At 43.3% G+C, this 24787-nt stretch overlaps 1 protein-coding gene across 1 annotated transcript in view; it reads left to right on the forward strand.

Annotated features, from left to right (window-relative positions):
* The window catches only part of MEGF6 (multiple EGF like domains 6), a 268797-nt gene that overhangs the window by 114628 nt on the left and 129382 nt on the right, over nt 1-24787 (forward strand). The gene's annotated exons all lie outside the window — the stretch shown is intronic.

Below are 24787 nucleotides of genomic sequence, written 5' to 3' on the forward strand. Positions count from 1 at the left end.
ACATTCTGGGCAAAGGCTTTTGAAAACTTTTTTTTTTGCATCTAGACACATACATCACGCAGGCCCTTTGCAGATAATTGCAACAGATATGTTTCTGTATAATGCGCGTTAAATCTAAAGCTATCCACCTGACTGAGGCCCTTTGGCAAACGCATGCAAGACTAAATGCGTTCCACGTGTAACATCCATAAAAAAACATAATCAAACAAACCCCAAGCCGTGCGGTTTGGTCTACTTTTAAGCAAGAAAGAGCGCAGTCTGTGCCAAGAATCTGCTATCTCGCGACAGTAATGTTTTTTGAGGCAGTCATGATGAAGGGTGGGCAGGAAAATAATACCCACTAATTTGTTGTGGTTAAACAAAGAACCGAGCTCGTGGGTGCCACAACATTGGCGGGGCGATGCTGATTACCTTAATGATTGCCAGCAGTTACAATGCCCCGAACTCCAGCCAAAAGAGGCTTCACAAATCTTACCTTTGGGCGGGAATGGTGGTCGTATAAAATTGCAGCACGGGCAGCACTTAAAAAAACAAAACTTTAAACGCCCATCTTTTTCATCATTCTCACAACAAGAGAGTGAAACAAGGTAGTGGTGGGATACAACAAAAGAGAGCTCAGGAACAACAGAGGTAACGGCATTTATAACAGAGGCACGTCGGATATGTGAGCGTAACGAATTGAAAAAAAGGGCTGAAATATATTGTCCCATGGGCATGCAGTGGTCGCCTTAGACGTACGCGGCAAATCTTTGCAGAAAGCTGTCAAGTACTCATTTGGTTTCTAGAAGATAATGAAGAAAGCTTGTTGGCCTCAAAAATAAATACAATCTGGGAGAGGATAATTACAATAATATATTTAAAAAAAATTGGTCAGTATACGAAAACAGGAGTTCCCCAGCATGCATTGCATGTTAAGGTACCAGCACAGTCTCGATTATGCTTACAGGCCATGCCATCCAGTGGCTCAAAAGCGCAGCATTTTGTTTGTGTTCAAAGAAGCGGCAATACAGCAAAGCAATTGCATATATATAGGGATGTCACCCATTTTAGGATGCTGCATTGGTGCAATGGCTAAGTCAAATGGGACCTGCAATCCAGAGGTGGAAGGTTCGATCTCATGAGCAAGTTTCTTAAATCCCCACCCCCCTCTCTCTCTCTCTCCACCCAGCAGTATAAATGAATACAACTGTAGTCGCATGGCATGTAGCACGTGCTGGGGTAACGTGTGAGTACCCCCCCCCTCCCCTTTTCCAAAACACAGCCCGTTCTCAAATAACATGGTCGTTGCGATCCTGAAGAATACGGCGCTATGGAAAAAATCGCGTTATTCCAAATAACACGTGACATAGGGTAAAACAGAGCCCGCGATAATACGTGGATATGCATTTGCAGGCTAAACAAAACAAAGACTGAGGCGCATGCGTAGCATCCAGAGGTATCCAGCTGCATCCCAGACGCTACGGCGAGGCAGCCGCACGAACGCGCATTCCTCCTCGCGCGACGTAGTTCCGTTCGCTCAATCGCGTTGTATTCAATTCGCATCCGCGTTATGTATTTATATATTTTTAATGTGTTCCTTAAATATATTATTCGCGTCATATCCAATTCGCGTCATATCCAATTCGCGTTATCGAAACAAACACGTGGTGTTCCGCGTCATCGAAACAACACGTGGTGTTCCGCGTCATCGAAACAACACGTGGTGTTCGCGAGGTAGTTCCTCCAGAGCTCCCTCTGTCGGGCAGGCACTGCTGCTGCTGCTGGTTCTTGTTCTGCCAGCAGTGGGCCCGAGCGAGGCAACATCGCCGTCGCTTTTCACGGCCATGTGCCCCTCGCGAGGCCTGATCGGCACGCAAAGCGCTCCAGGGGCTCCCCTACGTACGGTCGAGTTAGGTTCCAGGTATGTTCGTAAGTTAATTCGTTCGTAAGTAGAGGAGTAGATGAGTCCCTGCATAGATGAGTCTCTGTGTAGATGAGTCTCTGTGTAGATGAGTCTCTGTGTAGATGAGTATCTGTGTAGATGAGTCTCTGTGTAGATGAGTCTCTGTATAGATCAGTCTCTGTATAGATGAGTCCCTGCATAGATGAGTCTCTGTATAGATGAGTCTCTGTGTGGATGAGTCTCTGTATAGATGAGTCTCTGTATAGATGAGTCCCTCCATAGATGAGTCTCTGTATAGATGAGTCCCTCCATAGATGAGTCTCTGTATAGATGAGTCTCTGTGTAGATGAGTCTCTGTATAGATGAGTCTCTGTATAGATGAGTCCCTCCAAAGATGAGTCTCTGTATAGATGAGTCTCTGTATAGATGAGTCCCTCCATAGATGAGTCTCTGTATAGATGCGTCTCTGTGTAGATGAGTCTCTGTATAGATGAGTCTCTGTATGGAGGAGTCCATCCATAGATGAGTCTCTGTATAGATGAGTCTCTGTATAGATGAGTCCCTCCATAGATGAGTCTCTGTATAGATGAGTCTCTGGATAGATGAGTCCTTCCATAGATGAGTCTCTGTGTAGGTGAGTCTCTGTATAGATGAGTCCCAGTATAGATGAGAATCTGTATAGATGAGTCTCTGTGTAGATAAGTCCCAGTATAACCCTCGTTGGGCTTGAGGAGGAGGGGGCGCTCCATGCCTAGAAAGGCCTGGTGTGTCTGGTTGGGTGGATAAATGTTTGTTTTAGTGAAGCGGGGGGGGGTTAAAAAAGGTCACGTCTGCATAGATGGGATATCATGAGACCATGGCTCTCTTTATGCGGTGAATAAAAAAATATTCGCCGTAGGAATGCCTCAACACGGCAGCTTGCTCTAATCTGCCACGTTTTTATCACTCCTGAGTTTTACAGCGCCCCATGCAACTTTGCGAAACCACATAAATGCCATTTTATTAGAATTAAACAGTCGATGTACACGTGTGACCAACCCCTGATAAGCCTATTGTGGTTAAGATTTGAATATGCATTGATTTAATTAACAATGCTGTATATAATGTATGAAAGCAATGTGCTAACAAGCAGCCAAATCTTTAATTTATGAAACAGCATGACACTTTGGAACCTGTATGGATTTGGCTAAAGGAACTAATTTCCCTTCCTTTATCGTGTGCTCTGGCAGTGCTCTGAAAGGAGTCCTGTGCAACATTAACCAAAGCAAATGAGCAAGGGAATTAAGCAATACATGATTTACTTGTGCCAATGCCACTTAGATTGAGTTATTTTAAACAACTCATAAAACATGCCCTCCAATTGACTCTTCATTGGCACACCTAGAGTGTGGAATTAATGAAAATAAACCAAGCTAGATCAATATGATGGACCTCTTGCCATGTGTAAAATAGCGTAGGCTTTTCAGAAATGTTAATCAGGTCAAAGGATGGACATGTCTGGACAAATGTCACAACGGGTGACCCCTTGGTTAGACTTCAGCAGAGCAATGGAATGATCAGGGATGAGGTATGATACAATGTGCTATAATAGCAAATCCTTAAATATATAAATACATAGCATCATCTATGATTGGTATCATCTTCCCACTGGCTTTGCATGGAATTCACTGATGAAGCACTAGACACGTTTTCAAATTAAGTGCTAAGACAGATAATCGGTTCTCCTGGCACTATCTGCAGCAACTTTCTATGATGTGCTGTGACCACATTTTCGAGAATTACTCACAATTACCGGATTACCAGCCCACGGTTTTGTCCAGACCCATCATAAAGGAGAGGCTTATGTGCTTAAGATGTAACCGCTCGTAGTGTTGCCCTGAACTAAAATACATAACTTATTTAAGCATTGCTTAGATTGTACTTTATTTTTAAACTTTTGACCACAACACTAGTGGTTGTTTTTTTTCACCTCCCTGTAGAGCAGTTTAATAGGTTTACTTTGCTCGAAGCCTTAAAGTGTTTACAGGCTCTCTGCAAATCTCAGCTTCAGCCTGGATGCCAGGAGATGAGTGATGCCCCAAGAGCAGTTGGTCGTCTTCCATGCAGGCCACCTGCTTTGGTGATGCCATACGACACGAGACTTCACAAGTGAAATGAGCCAGGGATTTGCAAAGTGCAACATAAAAGAAAATACGTAAAAAAATGACGCTGAACAAAAAAAAACAAGTTGGGAAACATACCCCTAAAAGCTTCACCCAAATTTTGTGAAAATAAAATTATCAAAAGCCCTTTTTAAATTCACTGCTACCATGCTTGTTGGTTGCTCCATACTTTGCCATGCTGGAGCAATGGTACAGTGGCCGGAGCAATGGTGCAGTGGCTGGAGCAATGGTGCAGTGACTGGGGCAATGGTGAAGTGGCTGGGGCAATGGTGCAGTGACTGGGGCAATGGTGAAGTGGCTGGGGCAATGGTGCAGTGACTGTGGCAATTGTGCAGTGGCTGGGGCAATGGTGCAGTGGCTGGGGTAATGGTGACATGGCTGGGGCAATGGTGCAGTGGCTGGGGCAATGGTGAAGTGGCTGGGGCAATGGTGACGTGGCTGGGGCAATGGTGCAGTGGCTGGGGCAATGGTGCAGTGGTTGGTGCAATGGTGACGTGGCTGGAGCAATGGTGCAGTGGCTGGGGCAATGGTGCAGTGGCTGGGGCAATGGTGCAGTGGCTGGGGCAATGGTGCAGTGGTTGGTGCAATGGTGACGTGGCTGGGGCAATGGTGCAGTGACTGGGGCAATGGTGACGTGGCTGGGGCAATGGTGCAGTGACTGGGGCAATGGTGCAGTGACTGGGGCAATGGTGCAGTGGCTGGGGCAATGGTGAAGTGGCCGGGGCAATGGTGTAGTAGCTGGGGCAATGGTGCAGTGGCTGGAGCAATAGTGCAGTGGCTGGGGCAATGGTGCAGTGACTGGGGCAATGGTGCAGTGGTTGGTGCAATGGTGGAGTGGCTGGGGCAATGGTGCAGTGGCTGGGGCAATGGTGCAGTGACTGGGGCAATGGTGCAGTGGCTGGGGCAATGGTGCAGTGACTGGGACAATGGTGCAGTGGCTGGGGAATTGGTGCAGTGACTGGGGCAATGGTGCAGTGACTGGGGCAATGGTGCAGTGGCTGGGGCAATGGTGCAGTGACTGGGGCAATGGTGCAGTGGCTGTGGCAATGGTGCAGTGATTGGGACAATGGTGCAGTGACTGGGGCAATGGTGCAGTGGCTGGGGCAATGGTGCAGTGACTGGGGCAATGGTGCAGTGACTGGGGCAATGGTGCAGTGACTGGGGCAATGGTGCAGTGGCCAGCGCACTTAGCTAGGAGCTAAGAACCCTGAGATCGATTCCTATCCACGGCTAAAAACTAGTAACGAGTTATATCTGATCATAATCAACGATTTTTGGGTTTAGATCGCGTTATTTATAAATGTGTCGTAACCCTCCACCACCCGACACGGCCAATCAGTAAAAAAAAGTGTCACGTTGACAAAAGACAAATAGTTCACTGCTTTAGCCCACCGGTGTGTTGAAGCGTGAAACCACAACATTTACAATTTGAGTACGACGTTTCGCTGGTAATTGCATCCAGCATCATCGGGCAATTCGCCAGAATGGCGAATTGCAATTCGCCAGAATGGCGAATTGCCCGATGATGCTGGATGCAATTACCAGCGAAACGTCGTACTCAAATTGTAAATGTTGTGGTTTCACGCTTCAACACACCGGTGGGCTAAAGCAGTGAACTATTTGTCTTTTGTCAACGTGACACTTTTTTTTACTGATTGGCCGTGTCGGGTGGTGGAGGGTTACGACACATTTATAAATAACGCGATCTAAACCCAAAAATCGTTGATTATGAACAATATTGGTCGCGAAAGCCTACGTGTTAAACTGAGTTATATCTGAACCAGTGCCCTGACCAGCGTGGTAATTTACGGTTAAAAAGACTCAATGTATGACATAGCATGGGAGGCCTTTATCAATTTTTTTGATAGGAAAAATAGACTGAAAATATTGAATTCAATTGCAATAAATGATACTCTTAGAATGTTCTATCCAAGAGCACCTATGAGATACATAATCATGTTAAAGTGGCTGCAATGAAACAATATGCTCTCGTGGGAATGAATAACTTGTATCAGTGACAGATATATTCGTGCCAAATTGGCTACAAATGACTCCGCAGTTGCTAATTATGAACGAGTATCTTTCTCAGTTTCATGCAATTATCTTCTTATCGTATTAGCTCATAAACCTATATAGCACAGAGTGGAATATTAAATTGACCTTTTTGTCTTTTTAGTTCAATTACTTATGTAATTCAGTCATTGTTTGAAAATATAAAAAGTTAAATTTTTAAACATATATATGTACATAGTTATAATAAGAAGACACATATGCTGGCCACTCATCTTTCACGGAATGCAATTTTTTTTTTAAATGTAGCTTTTCAAAAATAAGTAAAGGATTATGTTCCTTTGTTGCAAGTTCCTTTTAACATCCTTCCTCTCGGCTTGTATTCTACATTACGCCACAACATCCCGTTTGTGTTTTCTGTCCCTTCTCCTTCCTCTCTCCGTGCCACTCGCACTTAGAATGCTGCTCTGAATGTGTGCACATATCGATATGTCAAAATACATCTTGATTCTATCTAGAATCTGTTTTTCAAGCCACGTGTTCGTGCAATGCATGCACGTCATTTGGAAGAAAAAAAATGCATTCGCACAAAGACAAAGATCCTCCGTATAACCTGCACAGGCCATTGGGGCAAGTGCCATTAAAGAGCACCTATGAAGGCCGGCACAGGGTGTTGTGGCTGCCACCGCTGCTATTTCAGGCATGATTCTCGCCGCACAGTTACTCAGTTAAAGCGGAGTTGGCTCCGTTCAGAGATTTGCCACTGATATTAGCCATGAGCGGCAATCAACAAGTAGCACGATGCACTGACCACAGCGCTTGTGCTCCTCCACACACTCACGTTTTCATGGTATACGTACGCATTCATTTTATTTAACGCTACTTTTCAGTGCCTGCTTGCTTATGAAAAGAAGCACAGTGACTTCCGGATGTCTGATGAGGGATTACATTTCAATGGTTTCATAATCACGGGCAGGACACGTGATCTTTAAATAAGTTCCAGGTGCTTGATAATCTTTACGCGCGGCTGATTATTGCGTGGGCTGAGTTTTAAAAAAAGAAGAATACCGTGGACACACGCGCATATACACAGAAGTCACATTTCCTCTGCTTACACAAACACAAGCTCGGGTTTCCTGCAATATTCTCACGAACAGCGATAGCGACCGCTTCATCTGATGGCCTGCAGACGAATGTACAACTCCGCATTGTCCTCTTTGCATTGTATTATTATCTGTAACATTTTTGCACCACGTCCATTCTGGCCGCTCAAGTGACCTTGTGTCTGTGGCAATGACGGGATTGAGTTACACGCCCATCGCAGTGCAAAGTCCCCAGACATTTTCGAACGCAAGCAGCTTGGGTCCCCCCCCCTTCCCAGTAGCTTAGGGTCTTCTTGCAACACAACACCGCTTTGATGTGCCAGCCATAAATACACTCGGCCTCCCAAAACTCAAGGAGCGAAACGAACGGAATATTATTAAGTCACGTGCATGATAAACGATGGAGGCCCATTAAAGTCGCTTCAGAAGTAGTTCAATGATGTCGGATTCGAAGGCCGCTCTCAGACACGGTGTGATGCACTGCTCTCTGCAGAGCTTCAAATGGAAATCGCTTTGCCTGGACACGTGACACCGCTAGCACAATCAGAACAAAATTGGGAATTAAGTAAAAAGGGATATCATCAATGTAAATCAGTTTCTTTAACATGTGCCAAATTCAAGGGATTATTGTGCATGTTCATAGTTATGATTGTTTCCTGCTTATGTCCAACTTAATGGAAGGGGTGTTGGCATAGCGTTTTAATTGCGTCCTAATTTTAACACTGGTGTCATCACGTCCTTACGGAAGCCTTCAGTCGGCAGAGCCTCGCGACATTGAGAGATATGCTGTGGACGACTGCGAGGTAATGCGACCGAACGACTGCTGAAGAAACTTCAATTGGCCTCATCTCACCACGCTAAAGGAGAGACCGTTCCTTCGCGTTCTACAGGGAGTGGTGCATGACACATCACTCATCTTGGCCATTTATAGAGTTAGCCATCACAGCTGAGCTCGAGGAAATGAATTAAAATTTACATTCGAAACCATTAACTCACAATAGAAGTGTTTTTGGTTTGGATCGCGTGAACATAAATGCGTCGTCAAACCTGCCACCACCCGACACAGCCAATTAGTAAGGTTTTTGGCGTGAACAAAACGTGCCAGTTAGTTACTAGTTCAGCACAGCGGTTGTGCTTAGGGAGAGTAAATCCACAACGTTTACAATTCGAGTCCGACCTTAAGCCAGTACTTACAATGAGCCTCATCAGGCGATAGCCAGAATTGTGCAGCGATCCTCCTGCTTTGGTCTTAAATGTTTTGAGTGAATTTCAAACTGACCGTCAACTCTGTTCACTTTAATACCTGATCTCATGAATGCGTCTGCCAAGACTCTAAACACGAGGATCTCATTGGCGTTAGGCGCTTATTTTGCCTGCTCATTTGTTGCATAGTTTGCTGCTCTTCCAAATTTGTTTTAACACGAACTGTTTGGATGTGCAAACAAATATAACAAATTCACACTTTTTTTACGGATTGAATTGGCTTCATTAACTTAGTGAGTTCTTGTTGGAGTAAGAATGTATATCACATGGATCACATGGTACCACCATAATTAGCAACATGTTAGCAAAGCTAGGCCACAGTTAAATTAACATTGATAAATAATTAAAGGTAAAACAAATAAGCGTGCCTGTGTGCCTACACGGGCCTAAACAAATAAACGGATGTGCATGTGCCCTCGCAAAACTGCCAGGATGCACATTTGTTCTTGTTAGGATGTTAAAATATGGAACATCTTTCTGGATGTTGCAATTATGCCGTGAAGGTCAAGAGAAGTGTCCGCGCTTAATGCTATAAAGAAGGCATGGGAAGCAATGTAGCACAGCACTTCACATTCTGGTCTAGATCGGAATGTTTTTTTCTCATGAGGATAAAATAAACAGCATGTATAAAATGTCTGGTGTGTCGCTGCGGACATTAGTGTGAAGTTCCATATCCCAGAAATGCTGATAACTTTTAGCGTTTGGTATGTGCCAACAGCATATGCCAACTTTTTTTTATTATGACTCAATCTACTTGAAATTCAGAATTATTTCATTTTACGAGCTTGAATGGCAACACACTGAGATGTTGTATTTATCTGTCTTCGGGTTCTATGCAGCAGCCAATAGATTACCAGTGACTAGACTCATAGGCTATGATAAAATCACACAAAACACAGCAGATATTGGATACGAAGCAGAGTTAAGCACCTCGCTTGCATTGACCAACTTGTACTGACCACCATGGTCAAGTATAGAAAAGTAACCCCCAATGATCTGGCAGCATGGAGAGTGGATTGACAAAGTGCAGTATCGTACAATCCTGGAGTTTTTTCTAATCATTATTAAAGGGTACATTGCCTTTTTTAAACTTGATTATTCTCGTATAAGACATTTCCACATATAATTGCATGCGGTATTAATCTGTTGTCAGGAACTCGGCCACTCTAAAGTCGGCCTTTGCGTTGTTTCTGTAAGAACGGTGAATCGTTCTAAATGGCAGTGGCAGGCAGCACTTCCGGTCAAAACATAGGATGGGTTATACAAGCGACTGAGACAAACATCTTGTGCACAGTTTACGCGTGGCATAGTCGGCATTTTACAAAGGGAGGTCACAGCAGCACGTGATTAATTGTGCATATTTGGCGGACATTTTCTGCCAAACAATGCCCGCATGATGCATGCCGTTCTTGCCTTTTAAGCATTAAATTAAGAGAAAAGGGGTAAGAGGCTAAAACATTGGCGATTCATTTTCCATGTGTTCTTTGTTTAATTCAGTCGCAATGACAGACACATCGTATGTTTTCATTTTAGACAAAATCTAAGACAGATAATATGGTTGTTATTTTTTTTTGTTATTTTAAGATTTTATTTTTTTACAGCAATACGAAAAAGAAAAGAGAATAACGTAATGTATAACAGTGCAAGCAACAGATCCAACTATGTCGTGACCAGATAGACGAGAGCTAGAGATGACGAGATCACAGCCTAGTGCTTGGACAATCAACCAAGAAAGGTAATTATTCAACTGAAGAGTCGGGTCGCAGTGTGACAAGGCTAGTAGTGATGGTGATGTCACCCAGGTGACTCATAACCTACCGTTCAAAGGCAGATGTGGGAACAAAGGTGATGTTTTGGTCTTCCCTACGGTTTTCGTGTTATCCGCTAAGTCGAATAATCGTTTTGAATATGACACTGCAGGGTACGTACTTCTCCATAATCGTAGCGTCGAGCTGTATACATCACAGACACCATCAATGGGCCACGCAGTTTGTAGCAATGAACTGCTGAACGTACAAATCGGGGTGAGTGTTCAAACAGGAAGTTCGTTTTGGTGTAATGGTAGGGCCATCCTTTTAAAAGTCCCTGCATGAGAATAAACACAGTGGAAGAGACAGCACTAATGATCGCCTTTTGTCCCAAACGCATTGTTCTAGGTCAGTGTAGTTCCTGTGTGTTTTCCCCAAACCGTGAGGCACACAGAGTTCATTTGGACCGATCTTCTCTACATTCCAGTTCATCTCAAGAGAAAGCTACAAGTGACGGCTTCACACGCCATTGACTGCTATGAAGCATGGGCCATCATCCATCACGATGACAGCCACAAAAATAATCGCAGGAATTTTTAAACATCAGCGCTTTATAATAACGCACGAGGAATAACTTTTGGCGTGCTTCAAAAATCATTATCACTTTTTTTCTTAACACAGAAATAGACTTTCTAAATATGTTCTCCAGCGAAGTATGCTGATTTAACAATACAATGCGGTCGTATTGTATCACAGTGTTTCATAGTCAGCGGGATGACAACAAATCCTGAATTGCATACGACTAGAGAGTGAGAGGAGTTATGTGCGCACAACCTTTAGCTTCCATCAACCCAGGTTTGAATTTTGGCCAGGCAAACCAGAGGGAATTGGTACCCCTAATTTCCTGGGCAATAAGTATCTTAATCCGGGACTTTGTTTGAGGTTGACTCAACCTACAAACGGGCACACCATGCTAATATTTGCACTGGGAGCAGTTGTCACCACGTCACCCACTCGCAAGAGGTGCAAATGCCAGCCTCAGTAGGCATTTGGCCACATCATTTTTTGAACAGCACTTTGCTTGAGGCGACACAGAGGATCAATCTGGGCTCACTTCTGTGCTGGGTTCCGTGGGTTCGCTGAGCAGATCTCCCAACGGGTGGTGTTTAGCAGGATGTCCGATGTTTCACTGCGGGTGCTGAAGGTGTTCTTCACGAACTCGATTAAAGACTAAAAAGTTAATTCAGCTCCCGAAGAAGCTCCGGGCGAGTCGAGCGGAACCCTGAGCATCACGTCGAACGCCTCGCGCTCGAATCCCGAAAACACAGCGAACCGGGAGGTAACTGTGGAACTGTGCCTATGACTAAGATATATACGATCGCACACGTATACGCAAATGTATGTATGTTAAACTTCTTTCGCACCGTACATAGCCAACCGTACTAATCGGAGGTGCGGAAAAAAAAAGGCATCAACAGGGAAAAGTATTCTTCGCGAATTTATCCGCTGCGTGTCCCCAAAAGATATCGAATCAAAACGTGCACGTCCTTCATTACTTTGGCAATGGCAAGCATCTGCATTTGGCTAAGGCCCCAGCACCTTTCCTGTGGAATAGAGACCACATTTTGAATGGCAAACAGACGTCAAGAACCCAAAACGGGTGGCTGAATGCCTGCAGTGATGTTCTGTAATTTACACCAAGGGTCACGGGGTCAAATGTGCGGCCAAAGTTCACAGGCGAGAGGTTTTAAGATTTTTTTTGTTTTTAAGGCGTTATTTAATTATTTTTGGCAGATGTTGTTATGGACAAGTTTGGTGGTGCCATCGTTTGGAGATTGTACGTTTCACACTTGCCAAAATACATTGTTTACTGTTCACTGGAAGATCACACTCGTGGTTGTGAACTTTCAAACTCTGACAACAATCATTCATTATTTACCCAGGAACCCCTGAATCTTCACGTTTATTTTTATGGAGGTTCCTGACTAGGGATATTTGGCTCATTTCTGTAAGTAGATTCAAACTTCCTGTTCATCCAAGCACATATGTTGGTTGCTATTGGCGATCCTATCATTCCGCGCTTATCTGTGAAAAATAACCATTCTTATCTATGTTCTTACCCATTGATAAACCAGGGTGACAGGATGCATTTCCCATCACTTCCAGGTCACTGCCATTATCTGTACGACCAAATGCAGACCCATCCACGTCAAATAAAACATTCAACTCTATGCAGATGTGTACAAAAACCCTACTTGCTGTGGTGTTTCATGGAATAATCTCCCAACCATTTAAGTAGATGTCTCACGCATTAACCCTTTACGTCCATAGGTCATCAACCCAATATTCCAGTCACTGGACTGCAGACATTCATAATTGTATTTTTAATCTGTCTTAAATGTTTCGGGAAGACACATTGCGTCAACAAAGACAAAGATCCCCCATATAGCCTTAACGGACTGTTGGGGCAAGTGCTGTGAAGGCCTGAACGGCACACGAGAAGGCGGGTGGCCAGCACCACACCCGGCCGCATTTGTCTCCCCCGTGGCGATGATTTTACACACCCTTCCAGGTACTCATTTGAGGTTGAGTCGACCTAGATGAGGCCCAAGACCGGTTCAGATAATCGTCACCGGTGTTGGCCGTGAGCAGACGTAGAATTCGTGTCGCCAGGTTCGTAGCGCAGCGTGTTAACCACTTACACTACCGCTCCACTGGACTGCAGACATTCATAGTTGTACTTTGAATCTGTCTTACTGTATAGGTAAGACACATTGCGTCGACACACCACATGTTCACGCACGACATGCAAAGAAAGTAGACGTTAAAAAATGCCCAAACGTGCAAAGAGCATGAAAGCTGAAGAAACAACAATTTCCTGTTTTGCCAACAATGAGCCTTTGAAATACAACTTCAGCCACGTGTTGCTGCCTGCCATTTTCACGCAACACAGATACACTCGTCCAGAAAGGGAACTTCAACTTTCTCACACGACGAGGTAGCGAGCCGTGCGTGCGCTATAACTTCTGGGGCATTTTTTTTTTGCAAGGGAAATAACAGCTGCAGCATATTGTGTTCTCCAAACAAGGCAGAATGGGGACGGTGGGGGGGGGAATGTGAGGAATGTTGAGGGGGAGGGGGGGGATGGAGTCTTCTTTGCTTGGCCACAAGAGGGCGGTAGCCAGAGGTTTTGTGTCATGATTGTTTTTGGTCAAGTCCCTATTGCGGCAGTGGCATTGCACTCAATGCACAGCACAACGTGCGGGAACAGGTCATAAACCTGTGCAATGCTCGGTCTGTATTACATGCAGAAAGCATTGCTCGCATTTGCACGCTTGATGATTGATTTTAATTGATGAATGAACGTATACTTATTTACCTAAACTCAAGTATTAATTTTCGATTTAAAGCTTTCGTGACTGCAGGGATTCATATTCTTGGATCTTTCGGTAAAGTCACGTAGCAGGAAAATAATAAAATAATACAAAAATAGTGTTTTATTTGTATTATTTTATTATTTCCCTTCTACGTGACTTTACCGAAAGATCCAAGAATAACAAGTGTTAATTGTAGCCGATATAGATGTGATGTCAATAATTGAGGTTTATGGGTTAGAGAGCGTAGACATAAATGCGTCGTGAAACCCGCCACCACCCGACACAGCTAACTAGTAAGGTTTGTCATGTAAACAGAACGTGACCATTGGTTACTAGTACAGCACACTGGTGTGTTGGAGAGTCAACTCAAAACATTTACAATTGTAAATTAATTGGAATGTTTGGTTTAAGTGACCAACCTTACTAATTGGCTGTGTCGGGGTGTGGCAGGTTTAACGACACATTTATATTTATGCGATCTACTTGAAAAACCTTTATGATAGATGATATTGATCACGAAAGCCTGCGTGTTGAATATATGTGATGCATGCAATTCCTCTCGTATATAATCCGGATGAGTGGTGCAGTGATTGGTGATACTTCAGTTGGGATTGATTAGGTCAGGAGTTTAAAATCATGGTCCTGCTTTTGTTTCGAGAAATAAGTGTTGGTTGTGTTATAAACAGACATATTGCCCCCGCCCCCACCCCATCATGGACATATGAAGCTTCGTGGCAGATAATCACCACCTCATTACTTGTTTAAGTAAGGACACACACTGACAACGGCTGTAAATGTAGCTGGGATTGAAAATACTTCTATCCATATTCTTTGGGTCTTTCGGTAAAGCCACGTGGATAGGTTAAAAGAAAATAACAAAAAACCACGACGTGACTTTACATCTACGTGACTTTACCGAAAGAGCCAAAAAATATTAATTCCTGCAGTCACGAAAGCTTTAAGTCAAGATTAACTTCTATTCAACGTCAACATATTCGCCACATTTAGGAATGCTGCCGTGGTGTAATTGTCCGCGCACTGGCTTTGCAATCCAGATGTGGTGGTTCAATTTGATCTCCCAGCGCAGCAGATGAGACAACAACGGTGCTAGTTTCTGAGCTCCTTAGTGGTCACTGTCCAGCCAGCCACGTGAGTAGTGAGTTCACCAGTGTTCAGCACAGCTAATCCATTGGCAGGACGCATGCGGCGGGAGTGATTCGTGGATTTACTCCCCCGTGAAACAAGATGCCTGGTTAGCGTAGAAGAGTAGGCCAAATGCCCTCTAGTGGAGGCCCTTCCACCAGCATTGGCATGGACAAGTAATTGCAGGACTGCACTTTTACTTTAAATTCGACACAAATTAGGCCTCTTGAATCTCGTGAAAGCTGACTGCGTTCTCCCCAAGCAGACATAGCACATCGCCTTCACCCTGAATGAGACCATCCACCCTGAATGAGACCATCCACCATTGGAATGCATGATTATTCAGCCTCAGCATTGTGTATATTTTTTTAACCTTATTGTTTCAGGCCACTAAGTGATGCACGCAACTCTGCAATTCATCGCGGGCCAGAAGTTGTGTGGCAATTGCTTGGGATACAGAATTAGCCCTATATGACCTCCCCTTTTAGGTTGTTTGTTTTGACTTTCTTGCGGTATAATAAGAAAAAATCCAGGTAGCTGAGGAAGCCTGCTTCACACAGATACTCCCAACACTGCTCAAACTTTTGTTATCTCCAAGGCAAAATATGCTTCGTGGGATCATTGTATAGCGTTGTGTACAATTGCATGACTGAATATTCTTGGGTCTTTCGGTAAAGTCACGTAGATATGTTCAAAGAAAATAACAAGAAAATAACAAAAAATCTACGATGTTTCGATCACAACACAAACTTTCGTCATCAGGAAGAAAAAAAAAACTGAACATTTTTTTTTTTGCCAAGAACTCTCAGCGTAAAGGGAGATGTTTTTTGTTGTTGCTAATCTCCAACATAGTTGAATGTGTTAGAGATGTGATGTCAGAGGTAAGAGAAGTTAACAATGTGTCACGTGTTGTCGATTAAATCGATCGCTCAGAGTAGTTTATGGGCACAATATTCCAAACCGATGTCTAATTGTCTTTCTCTCATAAAAATGAGCAATGCTTCTCTGGAGGGAAGCCTTGAATCTAACAGTGGGATAGTTTAGGCTGATGATGATCACCCTCATTTACATATGATGGTGTTGAGCCATGGGTGAAAATAATTAAATTCCTACGGTGGGCAAAAACTATCCAATGCATTGTCGCACGCAATGCGATGCTTCAGGAGATGAACGTTTCTACCAAAAGTGTTAGATTTTGACTTAAAACTTTCGTGACTGCAGGAATTCATATTCTTTGGTTCTTTCGGTAAAGTGACGTAGATAAAAAAAATAATAATAGAATACGACGTTTCGGTTGCAACACAAGCAACCATCATCGGGTAAGAATTAATGATAAAACACAGACACGGGAACAGAATAGACATTATGCAGAGAGAGACACACACAAAGACTTTGTGTGTGTCTCTCTCTGCATGTGTCTTCCTATGCTGTACACCTTTTGGCGTCCTCTGGTCTAACACCGTTTGAGACGAGGCTCAAAAGAAAGCTGTCTCTGGTGTGGACCAATCAGTTTCAAAGACAATGCATATATTATAAGAGTGTTTTTGGTTTGCATTCTGACCACAATTATTGTGGTTAATGCAGACAGTATTCCTTGTAAAAGGTGTTTTTTGTAGCCAGAAAAAATGAAAAAAAAAACTATTCTCTTCTTATAACACTTTTATCAATAACACTGCATTGTAAAGTTCGAGGCGATGCTTCTGCAATGAAAAGCGACATTTCCCCCAGGTGTCATCTTGTCACATTATTTTTTTCTCAGAGCAGTGTTTTTGACAACGTTTAGTTTTTGTCCATTTGTGCGAGTGTGCCGCTTTCAATTCAGCATCGCATGCACGCTACACATGATGGACGTGTTTGTCTTTCTGCGGGAAAAGATAAACAACTTAACTTTTTTTGCTCAAAGAGCCGTGCTCTGCCTTTGAAATTGCACTTTTTGTGTGAAATCGAATTTTATTTTTAAGGCTACGGTGTGGAATTCATTGTTTTATTGAAATGCTCTGAATGAAGAAATATTTTCTAAAAGTAGCTCAAACTTAACATAGTGCTACCACTATTGGAATTCAACTCTGGCAGAGATGCGTGTTGTATATTTATACGTTAACGATGTATACGTTGCTGCATGTATACAGCCAATTACACCGGGTGGGAAATGTTTTTAAATAGTGCCCGGAAATGCAATAATTTGAGTAATAAATACGATTGAATGCAAGCTGCCGAAGACCATATCTACAGAATAGGACCGCACATGAAAGGATAGATACATATTTTTGGTTGCTATTCCTGAAAAGGACGCATTGGGAAGCAGAGCGTGACACTTGTTCAAAGTGGGGTTATTTTTAATAGGAAACAGCGTTCATGATCAGACCCTCAAATGTTGTTATTTAAATGATTTTAACGTGAAATTGTTTGGTGGTGAGGGGGGGGGATGTAGCGATTTTCAGAAGGGTCGCACCATCTTCACTCAATCACCAAAAAAAAAACACACAGGAGAAAGTGCTATGCTCTGCGCAAGCAGCAGTAGCACTTACAATAAGTATATGCAAGCACATTTTTCCCATGGGGTAGTCTCTGGACTGCCGAAGATTTATTTTTGTAAGCGGTTAAAAAGCGCTGACAGATGCATTCTTACATGTTTGGTAGGAACGGATTCTCTTGTTTGTAACGCATGCGCTCATGAGAAATATAACTCACTTTATTGAAAAAAGAATGTGGCATCAATGTTTAGTTTTGCTTGCTAAAAGAGCATTTTGAATACTTGTCTCTGTGCCAGAGAGCCTGACAGAACCTCCAAATAATATCACACAACGGAATATAAACGTTTAAGCCTCTTGTGAATTACGGGTAATACTTTTGAAAGAATGATTTAACTCTTCCGAATGCACTGTGATTAATCGTTTGTCAATGTAATACTGGTTGAGAACCCCACTCCCTTGTCTTTTCAAGCCACGGGCGGTTGGTTTGACCATGCCTATAAAATGCCGAGAAATTAGTTCATTCATTTTTGCTTTTGCATATCAGTAGGGTTTTAATTTGCTTGGTATGAATGCGTTGGGCTTCTTTCGCGCCATACTTAAGCCAACCGCGTAGATGGGATTTGGTTCTAGATTTGAAGCTTTCGTGACTGCAAGGATTCATATTCTTAGGTTTTTCGGTAAAGTCACGTAGGTAAAACATTTAAATTACCTATAATTCATGTACAGCGTTGTGGCATGATGTTGGCATGAATAACTCTATGTTAAATGAAAGTATTATTTTCATAATAGTCAGCGTGGATTCATAGTATGCTAACCACTGTGGTTTCCCGACTTTCAATAACATTTACTTGTCTTTTGTTTTGGCTGTAAGTGCTTGCATGCATATACATATGCAACACACAACAACATAAATACACACAGTGCCTACAGATGTATTTGATTTGTATTTTCATAACCATCCAAAACCAAACCCATGCATTCCGGCCTTTGTTCTTCTGCTTTGGAGACATTTTCCGATGTCTTTTGATGTTTGTGCTTGTATTGGAGGCACTATTTAAATCTTAATGTGTTACCATTGGCCAACATGCTAGGCTGCCTATTGTGTAACGGTTGCACGTGTTATTTTTTTCAAGGTAATTTAGTGCTGCATTGCATCGTACCTTACAGTTCAGTGAGTGAATGCACTTATCCTTGAGTTAAGATGTGTCTAGATGAAAAATGATGACCTGTTGCAAGAATCTAAATGGGAGCTCAATGTCTATCATTAAAGAGGTAATTAAATGAAAAGGGTCTTACAATGCAGTAAAAGGTAAACACACACACGTGCCCATGAACCGAACATAATGCAATGTGGAAGGATAACTCAGCTGATCTTCAGGCAGCGACACCAACAAGATAGAATGTATCACTATTTTGGATCGCAAAGAATGTTGGACGTTTGTGTCTTAATTATTGCAAAAATAATCAAGATTTACTTCGTGGTGTGGTGTATCCCCATGTGAAATGTTACCCTGATAGGTTCATAAACCAGCAATTTCAACGTGTTATTAATTTATTTGCTTTCAAATGCGTTTCTATTTTTAGAAATTACAATTCATGGTAATGATGTGTTTGATAAATGGCAGCTTAGATCTCAATTATAGGAGCTAATTAAAATAAAGTGTTCAACACTGAAGCACTTTTGAGTGTAAATTAGAATCTTCTAAAGGAAACTAAATGTTGGTTCTTGGCATAATATTCAGATCTACCCCTAACGCTGGGCAGAACGGCTAATGAAGCCATGAGTCTCAAGGCTTCAAGAAGTTCTCAAAGATTGATAGCCACTCGTTATATCATGTGGTCTTTATAGAACGAGGCCGCTATTCATAAGAGTACGGTCATTATGCAGATCTTGTACTACTTAGAGACAGTGTGTCACTTTTTATACATTAGTGCATGATCATATTTGCATGCAGGGGACAAGTGTTGTTCGCGAGCACTTAATGAAAGCCAACACAGCACACGAAGGGTGAGTGACCGGCACTATACCCGGCCACCTTTGTCTCCCCATTGCTGATGTTGATACACTGAACTAGGTACTCACTTGAGTTCACCCCGGGAAGGCGCAGGACCAGTGAGATATCAGTCACCAATGTTAGCCATGATCAGGAATCAAGCTCGTGGAACCGGGTTTTAAGCGCAGTATGCTAGCCACTACATTACCGCTGCTCCCGATTGCATGCACACACAACACACACACATTCATGCATGCGCATATTAAGCATGCGCATATTAAGCATGTATATATATCTTTATTCATGAAAGTTACGTGAAAACCCCTATACTAGTGCTAGATTTAGGCTAAAGATGAAGGCAAAAAAGGTCAAATGTGCAGCCCTCCGCTTTTGATACCTCTCAAAGTTCATGCATCAAATATAAAACGCAGAGGTGCAACGCTGTTATTCATATCTCACGGCACCGCGGGTAGCAGCGCCTCCACTCGAAGGCAGCCCCTCGAGTGGACACTTGCCCTACCCTGCCCTTATACACTGGCCACACATCTTGGAAGATGGTGTCACACAATGCGATGACTTCAATATACATATATACGTTGGGCACTCAATGTTTTGCATTCTGAAAGATGCCTTCAAATTTGCGAGATTTCACGAAGCAAGTCATACAACTCACTTGACGATTTCCACCACGGGTCACACCTACCAGCATAACCCTTTGATGGACATCCCTTTACTTTGGCCTACTTTTCTCCACCCCTCCCCATCTACCAGAGTGGTACATGGACTATTTGCAGTTTCGTTTTTTTCTTTTTAAATACCGCCGGATCTCGTTACACCCCAAAATGTGCATGATCTGCTTTACGTCTCAAAGCTGCCAGCCCCCCCACCACCGTTCCTCAATTGGGACAACCCAGCAGCAGCAGCAGCAGCAGGACTTTGCCAGCTGCGAGAATTCACTTTGCACGCAAAGCCCCCAATGATGAATGCTCTCCGCAGACCTTGAAACCGGCACCTCCGCAGCATGCGGCCGCGCGATGTTAAATACATTTTTTTTTTTGGGGGGGGAGGGGAAGCCGGCGCTGCTGGGGACCGCTGATGCGCTTCGCCCTCGGCTCAAGAGAGGATCGCTCGGTGCGGTCCACCCGGTTCGTGGAGCCAGCCTTCGGAGCGGTCGTGCGTCGAGGCCGACTCAAGTGGCCCGTTTCGCTCGGACTAATCTAAAGACAGTCTCCCCCCCACCCGCTCGACGGACGTTCGGAAAGGGTGCGTTATTTTTAATCCTGGTCGGGGATAACGCGCCCAATAACCATTGTTTTGGGTGGATTACACTCGTACTCCTTCGTGGCGATTGCAGCGCGGTTGACCTGTACCAATACTAGCCTGCGTCATGGGCATGTGGAATTGACACCACTGGTTTAGGACCCCCTCCACCCGCCATAGATAAATGAGAGCTGCGTACTGCCCATTTGTGCAGGGAGACAAGCTTGAATATTGACATTGCATTCGTAGCTCCGTTATAAGATGAACAGTGACAAATGATAACTGACAAAAATGGGGGAAAAATAAACATGCATTGCTTATTTACGTCACTTATAATTCGAGTAAGTTGAAGATGATGGTAAATATATTATTTGAAAAGAAATCGCGATGAAATAGGATGTGTTTTTCTTGCAAAATAGAAATGTACATTTTATATTTAAGTAGTTGATTATGAACTGAAGTTTTTAAGGGTTGCACACGTTAATATATAATAATTTATTTCCACTCACAGTTAAATATATTGTGCTTTATACCTCATGAGGTTAATATTGTTTTACGTATTGTATTCCACTGCGTGCTTAGTTAAACAGGTTAATTAATGGCGCGATAAATTTTATTTTAATGCCACTGGCCATATGACTTCTATCCGTAATTCTACTTATAGCAATATTGCACTTTATTTAACAGTATCAATTAGCCCCTCCTTAATCCTCACAGTAATAAAACGTGCTTGGTGGATAGGCACATCACAGGATCATGAGAGAGTGATGGCTTGGAGAGGCCTTCATCCAGCGGTGGATTGACCATGCCTGCAACTCACATTCATCAAAAACACTGAGGCCTAAAATGAAAAAAATATATATATATAATAGGCATTGTTTTATTGTAAGGCAGTATTATTGATTAATGTGTTGACTTTCACATGTTTTTATATATTTTCTGTTTAGTCATACAAATGGGTTTAGTCTTCAAATGTCTGTCCATGCAAAAACACATTCCACATTGATCTTCACTATTTGTATCCAACCAACTTGGACTATAATGTCTTTCCATTGTGGGCCGTAAAACCATCCGTTGGCTACTGCAACGCATGGCAGCTAGCACTTACATAACACGAAATGTCTTTTTTTTCCTTCCATAGCGTGAGTTAAAAAAAGCTTGGATCATCACAATATTTTGCATGCAAAACGAGTTCCAAAGAGCATCAGGCAGTCTCAATCGGTCGCATTATAGCTTCGACATTCATGTGTGCAGTGCTATTTTACATGTTTTGTTAACTAAAGCAATAATAGATTCTGCATTGCATTTTTTCCCATAAATGTCATGATATATTTCCAATCAAAACCAATACTACTAGTAACCACCCACAAACTGCAAACTGAAAGTGCGTGTTTGAAGAGTTGATGACAAATAACATCCCTAAGAGTCTGCTGAATGCTACAAACAAAACAACATCACACCACTCCAACAAGACAAACGCAGTTGAATACAACACGCCAAGACATCCGCCTAATTATGTTCGAATTGCTTAAAAAAAACATGACCATTTGTTTTTATTTAATTTAGATTTTCTAACTGAAAGCAACGGCAATGAACGATGAGGCCAACTGTCCAGCCTGTAAAAGGCAATCATCAAAATCAGGTTGTGTGTACAATACTAAATGTACTTTGTAATATTTACCACAACGTTCTATACGGTATAGAAAGCAATCAAAAGGTAAGGTAAGTGCCACTATGTATGCTTATCAAGTCTCACACGGGATTTCAAATATGTCACTTTTTTACGAACAGCAAATGTAAAGTTTTCCCCTGGAAGTTAGAGAAGACAGTTGTATGTGTCTTCACATAATTCACCTTTAGGTATACATGTTTCCTTAAGCAGCATTCGTTGCCTTTGCTTTGGCTGCAAAGACTGACCTCTTAGTTGTTGCCTTGCTTGCATACTTCGAGTAACCAGAAGCCAACACTAAACTATCGGACAGATCTTTGTGCATTTGGCAGCGCTAAAGAGCTCCACTCGCGATATTCCATGCCGCTCGGCGTGCCTCCAGAAACAGCCGAAATCCCTCCCTTGACCTGGAACTGCTGCAGCCTTGTGAAGCGCGCGCTGCTTGCTGGCACAATGAATGGGCCAAAAGGGTAAGCCAAGGGGCTGGCGATTCGGGCAAAGCTCTCGGAGAGGAAGCCAAAAGGCTGTGTGAAGAAAGAAAGAAAGACAGCGGTGAACGAGGCACCTAGAACGACAACAAAATTAAAAAGGTGAAGCGCTACCGGACGCGAACACTCGACCCGCATTTCAAACAGCACGCGGAATCAGATTCATTACTTATCCTGGAGGAGGAATCCGATGAGCTGTGAAGCTCGTTTTCACAGATGTCCAGACTGTGCGGGCGGGCGGGGAGGCGGGGTTCAGCAAAAGCTACAACAACAAACTACGCAGAAAAACGACGGGAGTGCGAAATGGAGAAAAAAGGTTAGCAAGTCACTAAATATAAATAAATACATTAATTATACAAGTCCGATTTATCAAGCTTGGACAGGGCAGCAAAAAAACAACAACGAAACTGTCCCAGACCACAGCAAGATAAGACCACCCGGTGGATGCAACCAACCCCATTCGCCAGTGGACAACGAGAGAGTCCACATTGCGACTGCAGCAACCGACGCCACATCACGGGTCACATCATCGACCGGCACTGCCCGCTTCGGCCCACGAAACAGGCAGCGTCGAAGACCTCCGCAACATCGCCACACACGCCACACGCAGCCATCACGTTGCTCAACAGCCTCGACAATCGCGTGCAACTGTTGCTGACCACTCCATCCAAGACCCCCCCTGCACCCGCACCTCCGACAATTCTGACGGTTGGCTATGTACGGTACGAAAGAAGTTCAACATGCATAGATACAAGAGTTTTGGCCGGTGTGGAAACGTCGTCCGAAGAGACCCTCCAGAGAGGCTCTCTGGAGCTCCGTCTAGTAGAGGCCCCTCCACAAACAGTGGCTTGAGCAAGCAATTGCAGGGCTGCACCTTTGACTCTTAACTTAATTTTTTTTCAATCGCCAAAATTCAATAATCTCCATTGAACGACGTATTTTCTCGTTACTCGATGAGTTATTGTAAGCACGTATATTGTCATCTACGATGTTGCATAAGTTGAATTTGCTCTTTGAGAGCTTTAACTACAGAGCTTTCATCCTGCAAAGGCAACATCTTGGGTCTTGAGTAATTTTCACAATGAACTTAAACGAAAAAAAGCCCTCTTTCTATGAAGAGATGTTGATATTGTCCTGGTTTGTAGTCAGAACCTTAGTCGTACCACATTTTCACTGCATGCCAAATAAACACAGCTGCTTCCATAGGCTCCTGAAACCTGAATATTTGGTAACATCTGCTACGAGAAGGGCTTGACATTTTAAAGCTAAGAAATGAAACTCCATGGACATAGTTATGAAGAGCAAACAAATTCGATTTGTGCTTTTTTACTGCATTTCAAAAAATAATAATTGGTATTGATTACTTGAATTCGTTTTGAAAGAATGCATTTATAGTAATTCAACTCATATGCAATGGAGGTAAGTAACAATATGCAATCCTCAATAATAATATACAAAGGAAGGCTTGTTTATCCTAACTTACTTTCCACATGTTCGCCTCCATGAAGTCAACCACTCTCAGATGCTCGGCACTCAACTTTAATAGTGGAAAATTGAGTGTCAGATATAACTAAAACGTCTCGAGGCCCCAGCAATTCTTTTGTAAGAAAAAAAAACACGTAAAATACAATCTCATGTCAATGTGAAAAAACCCATACATTTGCAGATACATGCATATGAAAGTAAAAGTAAGTACCTTGAAGTAACAAGATATATATGTAATAGGAACAGGACAACAAGTACTCTATTCTCCAGATCAATACACTCCCTGCCCGCCACCCCCCGTATTTGAAAGCAAAACTTGCAAAGTGCGCCTTATAATCCGGTCCGTGTGTGTGTGTGTGCAGATGTGTCTAACTTTATACTGGTAGAAACCTCCTGGTTACACCAGCCCACAGGGGATTATTGTGTCCGTCCGTCCTGCATCCAAAAATGGGAGGGGTGGGGCTGGGTGGAGAGGGGAGGGTGGGGAGAGTGGGGCTGGGTGGGGAGAGTGGGGCTGGGTGGGGGTGGGAGGAGTGGGGCTGGGTGGGGAGGGGCTGGTCACTTCGTGGTGCCCTTATAAAACTCAACGTTTAACCTACTCACGCCGGCTTGTGCCCGCCCTCTCAGTCGGCCATATTTGCAGAATACACCACGCCGCCGTTGACCCTGGCCATTGACCGAGCAACCCAACGTTCCTACCAGCTCCCTCCGCAGGAATGTGTTTGACAC

Source organism: Lampetra planeri, chromosome 36 (assembly GCF_965212315.1).
Source record: "Lampetra planeri chromosome 36, kcLamPlan1.2.h2, whole genome shotgun sequence".
Classification (NCBI taxonomy): Eukaryota; Metazoa; Chordata; class Hyperoartia; order Petromyzontiformes; family Petromyzontidae; genus Lampetra; species Lampetra planeri.